We start from the raw sequence: 7,909 nt of genomic DNA, 5'->3' as shown, positions 1-7,909 counted from the left end.
TTTTATTTTTAATTTCAGTACACCATGGGACACTATCATATAAAACATAGTGATCACGAATGACTAGGAAATTAAACATTTGAAAGTGGAACACAATGCATAGCCACTTATTATAACATTAGATTCAAATAGGATTAAAGTTAGTCCTTCAGCTGGTGTAAATGGCAACCCTTAATACCAATTTTGATATATTACTTATTGTGAGCCATAAAGAACAAGTTCACAAATAAGGAGGGAAACCTTTCAGGAATACATAGCTAGAGAAAGAAAGAGATTATTGGAAAAACAATATAGAATTTTCTTGCAATATTATACAAATATTGGAGCTTTGTCCTTATGGATTAAAAGTGAAGTTAATTGTCCCAGCTGTTTGATTTTACTCTATTGTACTTACCCCATTAAGGTTTAGACAGGAATATATTTAGTGGCTGAGTTCAGTAAAAGTTGGCTTATTTCTGATAGAGGGCTTCAAATGCCAAAGTGATGAAGGGTTTACAAGGGCAAAGTGGTCTTGTTTTATTCCTCAATTTTTATCCATTTTATTTCCTGAGACTAGTCTACTAAAACTTGTCATTTCTACCAGACTAGATGGCCAACAAGCCCTATGGATATTCCTGTTTTTCTTTCCCAGTATTGAGACTTGCAAGCTTCAAGCTGAAGATCAGAAAATCAAAGCATCAGATCACTAGCTCCTACCTCTGCCTCAGCTCAGACAAAAGGAGTGATCCTCAAATTGCTCCCAACTTCATTGCTCCTCAGACTATGATTTCCTCAATGTGGCTAGAGACTACTGAGACTTCAATGTCCCCTTATCCTCAATGTGTTTGAAGAATGAATGCTAGCTCTGAGACTGTTCTGTCATAAATACCTCTCATGAGTCCTGGGATTAAAAGAGTGTGATCCCAAGTACTGAGATCATCTTTGTGCAGGCTGTTTTTCTTTAGGACTGGATATATTTCGTGTAGCTCTGGGTGGCCTTGGACTCACAGAGATCCTGTCTACTTCTCAATCCCAAATGGTGCTAATAAAGATATGTACCACTACCTCCTGGCTTCTATGACTGATTTTGCTTTCTGAATCCTCAGCCAAGCCAATCATAAATAATGTATTGCCACAGAGACTATAGGCACACATCCATTAGATTTGGTTTTTATATGGATTCAGGGTCCAATCTCTGGCCCAGATGCTTGTACATGAAGCACTTTATCAGCTGAGTCATTTCCCCAGCCTTGTGAACAATTCTAATAGTATTATGAAAATACTGTAAACTTATTGGTTTAATTTAAGAGAAAAGGACAGCAGGGCAGACAGAGTTTGCATATATTAGATACTCATCTTTTCTAGTGGTAGAAAGAAACGGGTAGTTTTATTGTCATTATTTTTCAGGTAAGGTAAGAGTTAAAAAGGTCTCTCAATGTTTATTTCAACTAGAAAATGGTGAAGTTAGGATTTTCACTCAAGCCATTTGGCTTCAACCAATTTGTCCAATTACTGTGCCAGATTATCAAAGATGAACAGTCTGTTCAGGTCTCTTACAAATAAATAAGATAAAGTTAATATTGTGAAAAATCGGGCAGTGAACCTGAGCAGATGATTCACATGGCACCTCTTCTTTCTGTTCACTGACATATTAATTATGTTCAAAGGTAATGGCCTGGGCACCTTGCTGTGAAACAGAACAAGTAGTAAGTTCTATAATTTTAGTAAAAACAATAAACTGAATAAATATTATAATGGAAGTGCTACAATCTCAGCTTAATGTCAAAATGAACATGTATTGTGTTTAAAAACCATCTAATGGCAAGTGCAGTTCAAAAGTTGAAAACTGTTAAGTTTATTTTTATAGGTTTTTATAAATATTTTACTGAATAATGCATTTCAGTCACTTAGAGAAATTTCTGCTGTAATGTTTACTGTGAAAGCTCTGGTTATGATAGACTGAAATGGAGAAACTAAACTAAATGTTTCCCATTATTTTATACAGCTCATTCATTTAAATTACACTGGAAAAATAAAACAAATATACAGAAAAATTATCAAAAATTTCACACAATGAAAAAGAGAATACTAAAATGTTGTTTGGATATGGTTCATGTGGAATTTTTATAATTAATATAAAGAATATTCCCTTCTAGTATCAACATTGAATATAAATACATTATAGATCTACATTTCTGTTTTTAAAACTTTTAATTTAATTTTTACCAAAAGAAGACATCAAAAATGATACACACTGATGAGGTACCAGGTAACCTTCAACATGTGTGCACATCTTCTAACATTTAAATCAGAGCAAAGGCATGTATGCCCTTAAACCTTTACAATTTTATTATATTTTTATTTACTACATGGGAATATCTTACATTTATATATTTATGTAATACATTCTTATGATACCTATCCCTGACTCTACTTTCCCAATTCCCCCAGAACACCTCCCAATAAATCCTCATTCCAATCTCATGTCTTCGTTTTTTTTTTTTAATATAATCTCTACATGTACAGTTAATGCTGCCCACATACTACCCATTGGAGCACAAGCCACCTATCAACAACCACATCCCAAAGAAAATGACGCTCTGTCCCATAGCAGTTTAGGTATGGAGCCTTATAAGCCCCTCTTCTATCACAGCAGGAATCTTCACTGCTCTGTGCTCATGACTGCAATGCAAACCAAGCATTTCAGGAAATTCTTCCTCATCCTTCAGCACTTACATTGTTTCTCTCCCCTCACTCCTGTTATTCCTCAAACTTTTTGTTTTTGAGGATTTGTTTTGAAGAGGATTGAGATAGGTTTTCTGTTTAAGACTGAGCACTCCAATTCACTTATCCTCAGCACTTTGACCACTTACAATTCTACATTGGCCATTGACCACTACACAAAGAAGCTTCCATGGCCAAGGTTGAGGGTGGCACAAACCTGTGGGTATAATAATGAAATTTTAGAAAGTTATTTGACAACATAAGAATTTAGAAAAGCATCAACATAAGTTCTAGTCTAGGCCATATAACATCCATAACCCTGAACTTCTGACCAGACATTTAGTATGAGGCATGAATTCTCTCCTATGCAGGAAACATTGAATCCAAGCAGAATATTATTGGTTACCCCCATAACCATCATACAACTATAGCATAAATGGGCTATTTTTAGTTGGCAGGTCAGTATTGTATCATTCAGAATCCAGCAAAGGACAAGACCATTTAAGTTTTTGCTCCCCAGTCTGCCGGCATAGTACTTTATAGCACCATGAAAGCTAGCAAACACAAGAGAAATTTTCCAATCAATACTTTGTTTCCATCCATATCCATTCTCTGCTTAGATTTAGACTTGTCCATATCCAATAGTCTCTCTCCTTTACTTTCAGTTGCATTCTACTACTCTCTTTCCCTTGATGAGCCAAAATAGCCAATGGACTCTTTATTAGTTAATCTTCTGTTCCTATGATACAATCAAACAAACATGACCAGAAACAACTTATAGAAGTAAGAGTTCAGTTTCCATAATGGCAGGGGAAACATTGCAGTGGGTAGTTGGAACAAGAAACTGAGAGATTATATTTTCAATTGCATGAAGTAAGCAGTGGAAACAAACTGGCAACAGGTCAAGACCATAAACACTGATAGCCTACCCTCAGTGTTGTACTCATTCTGGCAAGGATGTACCTACTAAGGATGCCACCACTCCCCCAAAAATATCACCACCAACTGGAGCTGCTTGTGCAAGTGAGCCTGAGGAACTGTTCTCATTCAAACTACCACCGCCACTCTTCTGACTTCCTGGCTTCCACATGTACTTCAAGTAAAATGTATGAAACAGAAGAGGCAAGGTGAGGATTCTTATATGAGGGAACACACATTATTTTGTAATTATAATATATAGTTACTTCTTTCAAAAATAGGTGTCAGCTAGCAAAGCTCAGGGACTTGGTATAAGTTAGCAAAAGGAAAACTTCATATTAGTTAAGTAAACAAGATGGAAAATCCCATTTCTTCATATTTATCAAGATATATACTCATTACTCAACAACCCAAAGTGGCTATTCATCAAGTACTTGATCAAGTACTTGTGATTAAAATAATCTTCTTAATGTTTTGAAAATATATTCAACTGAAAATAGGAAAATGCCTTTAAGTGCTCCCACAATTCCACCTGTAACCAGGGCTGGAGTCTAAAGATATCAATTGGAATAAATATTGGCAGGATGTAGCCAGGAAGGAAGTATAGGCAAGCCTACCAGACTAGGAGAATTCTGGGAAGAGTAACACAGGGAGGACACTAAGAAGATGCCATGTAGCCTTCCAAGCTGTAACATGACAGAGCATTACAGGTAAGCCACAGACTCATGGCAATATATAATTAATATAAATTAGTTAATAATTAAGAGAGAGCTAGTCAATAAGAAGCCTGAGCCTCTGGCAAAACAGTTTATAATTAATAGAAGCCTCTATGTGTTTATTTGGGAGTAAGGACTGCAGGACCAAGCAGGACAGAACTGATAATAATCATTATTCTTTAATAGTCATTGTCAACTTCTGGTGGGCAACTAACATGTTCCTCATCCTCAGATCTCTCATCTCCTTTGGGTAATGTCCTAAGGTAGCTTTGTGTCCCCGAGACTGGTGGTCACCCCACACAGTCCTTGGGCCAAATATCTTGCTAACATTGTGAGTTGGTACACTTCATTAGGACCTATTTATAAACTCATGATTCCCTCTAGTGTGTGTGTGTGTGTGTGTGTGTGTGTGTGTGTGTGAGTGTGTGTGTGAGTGTGTGTGTGCGTGTGTGTGTCTAGTATCATTTCCACAGTATAACTATCAAGTGCATTGCAAGTCATGAGTCACTAGCAAATTAAAGAGAAATGTACATTAAAATGATGAATAATGTAACAGCATTTAATAACAATGTACTCTAATATTAAATGACAAATGTTAACAATGTAAAAGCCTACACTTTGTTTTTGTACTAACCTAATTGTTTGCAGTATTTAAGCAAGATGTAAGTACTGTTTAATGTTTTATTTAATATCAAAATGTATTGATAAACTATATGCTATTTTGATAAGAGGAAAAAATCATTGAAGTTTTAACTGCATTTATGAGTGTGTATTAATGCAGGAAGAGTGCCTGTGTGTGCACACCTGTAGAGCTAAAACAAAAATCTTAGGTGTTTATCATCAGAAAATGTCCACCAGGTTTTTGAGGCAGGGTGTGTCCCACTGTCCTAGAACTACACCAAGTAGGACATGCTAATTGTCCCACAAACTTCAAAGGGCCTCCTATCACCACTTCCCACCTCACCATCATACCCACTGTGGAAATGTACCGTCATTCCCAACTTTTCACTTAGGTTCTGGGAATCTAAATTCAGGTCCTCATGCCTAGCAGGCAAGTAGTCCATCTACTAAGCCATTTTTCCTCCCTTTGATATGGATTTTTAACTATTTTACTATGGCAATGCTTTAATGCATTATTCTTGGGCCAAAGGCATACAGACATTTATCAAGACATCATTTTCAAGGTAGAATGTAGTTCCTTTTGTATGGAGATGTTCACATTGTAACTCATTTGAGACTCTCAAATAAAAATTGTATTGAATAATTTTAATAATGTGTTTGCCATGTCCTTCTTAAGTAACAGCTAGTTCTGGAGTCCTGTTGAGAATAGTCTATAAGGTTGGACCCACTCAGCTAGCAGCTTCCTGGATGCATATTTTTAAGGAACTATAACAATGGCATTCTGAGAGGCTGGATCACCTGGGATACCTGTCTTCATTGGTGTCTTGTCTTATCCAGTCTCAGAGCTGGTCCCATAGTAGATGAATCAGCTTATATGTAACCTATCTTGTAATTCTTTTAGTTTCTTTCTTCATGTCTGCAGCCAAGATTTTCAGGAGGTCTCCCCCAATCAAATCTGACCTTTATTAATTGTGAAGAGATCCATAGTGTTTTATTTACTCTGTAAACTAAGACATAACCTCTCCTCCAATGGAGCACATATTCTGACTTGCATTATAAAGTTAAGACATTTTTAAAATATATTGGCCAGTTTTATTCAGTAGTTTTTTTCCCCCCACAATCCAATGTCTCTCAGAAACTGCCATATTTTTTTTTTTTGTTTATTAGCATTTAAATAATTCAAAGTCCACAAAGTACCAGCCAGGATCTGATGGAAGATGTCATTCTGAAACGTGTTTTTCTTATTGGTTAATGAATAAGTAAATCCCTGTTGGCCAATAGGAAAGCAAGATAGGCAGGACTAGAAGACAAGAGGTTTCAGGGAGAAGAGTAAGAGATTCAAAATGTAGGACCAAGAGAGAACTCTGGTAAGATAAGACCTCTCTCTGGTAAGATAAGACCACATGGAAATACTTAGATCAATAGAAATGGGTTAATATTTAAGACAGAGCTAGCCAATAAGAAATGCTAGAAGCAGGCCAACAGCAATATATCTAATACAGCATCTCTGTGTGTTATTTGGGGCTGATGCAGCTGTGGGACCAAGATGGAAGGAAAACCTGCTCATAATAAAATGGCACCCAACATGGGGCTCGAACCCATGACCCTGAGATTAAAAGTCTCATGATCTACTGACTAAGCTAGCTGAGCTTTTAAAAAGTGCTGCTAACAATTCAGTGATGTGTATGAGCAGCTGGAGAGACTAGCTGGGTGTGATAGCACACACCTTTAATTCTAGCACTCAGGAGGCAGAGGCAAGTGGATCTTTGTGATTTTAAAGTAAACGTGGTGTACAGAGTAAATTCCAGGAGGGCCAAAGTTACACAGAGAAACCCTGTCTCAAAAAATAAAAATAAAAGAAATACAATAATAAAAAAGCCATGTGAAGATGGAAAGCACACAAAGAATCTAGGTACTGTATGCTGACTAATGCATTGATTGCTCAAGTGCTAGACTGAACAGCAGGGCTTCTTAAAGAAGACATAGAGACTGCATGAGAAACTGGTTATTTTTTTTTTCTTTGCTTTATCCAACCTGTGTTGATTATACTTGCATCATTTGGGGCACCAATTGAAAGTTTGACTTTCTTTGGGACCTCCAGCTCCCCCAAATTCACAGCTTCAGCTTAGGTTTGTTCCCAACTAGCTCTTATAACTTTAATTGATCTGTTTTATTAATCTACATTTTGCCATTTGGTTTTTTATGTGTGTCCCATCTGTACCTCCAACATGCTCATGTCTCACTGGCATCTGTCCATACCCCTTAGTTCCTCTCTTTGCCCAGAAGTCTCACCTATTACCCAGCTTTTTACTAAACCATTCACAATAAAACATCTTTATACAATGTACAAATATTCTTCAACATATGAGTTTTTCTAAAACTCCTATTTGTTCTGATATAAGAACCTAACTTTTAGAACATGTTAATGGCACATACTATGCCATTCTGTGCCTTATGCTCAGGTGCTTCAGATTCCTTACTCCATCTTTAATTCTTTAACATGCACCTTTATTTTTTCCAGAGGATGTCTACAACATAACCAAAGTAAGTGATGTGAAATGTCAATTCTGTAGTCTATAAAATACCATAAATTTGAATATTAATGATAGTTTATATTAGCAATTCTCTTGGCTTCTCTTATTGTTGCTTTGACAAAATACTATGGCAAAACAAATTTATGGGGACAGGGTTTATTCTGGCTCGGTGTTCAAGTTACAGTCCATCTTGGAGGCAGGGTATATTGAAGGAACTGGTCACCCTGCATCACATTTAAGAAGCAGGATGTGAGGAGCACATTCAGATCTATCATTTCCTATAGTCTAGGATTGTCCCTGAGTCCCAGAGAATAGCCCCGTGGATTTTTTCCACATTAGCATAACAAAGGTAATCCCTCTTAGGAATGCACAGGGATTTATCACTCTGTTCTAGAGTCTCTCAAGGTGACAACACAA

At 36.7% G+C, this 7,909-nt stretch overlaps 1 non-coding gene across 1 annotated transcript; it reads right to left on the bottom strand.

Annotated features, from left to right (window-relative positions):
* Positions 1–6,535: 6,535 nt before the first annotated feature.
* On the bottom strand, positions 6,536–6,608 carry Trnak-uuu (transfer RNA lysine (anticodon UUU)). The gene has a single exon. It is a non-coding gene; the product is annotated as a tRNA-Lys (tRNA).
* Between the last annotated feature and the right edge of the window lie 1,301 nt (positions 6,609–7,909).

Source organism: Phodopus roborovskii, unplaced genomic scaffold (genome assembly GCF_943737965.1).
Source record: "Phodopus roborovskii unplaced genomic scaffold, PHOROB, whole genome shotgun sequence".
NCBI lineage: Eukaryota > Metazoa > Chordata > Mammalia > Rodentia > Cricetidae > Phodopus > Phodopus roborovskii.
The sequence above is the reverse complement of the archived record's forward strand: the minus strand, read 5'-3'. Positions and strand labels throughout refer to the sequence as shown.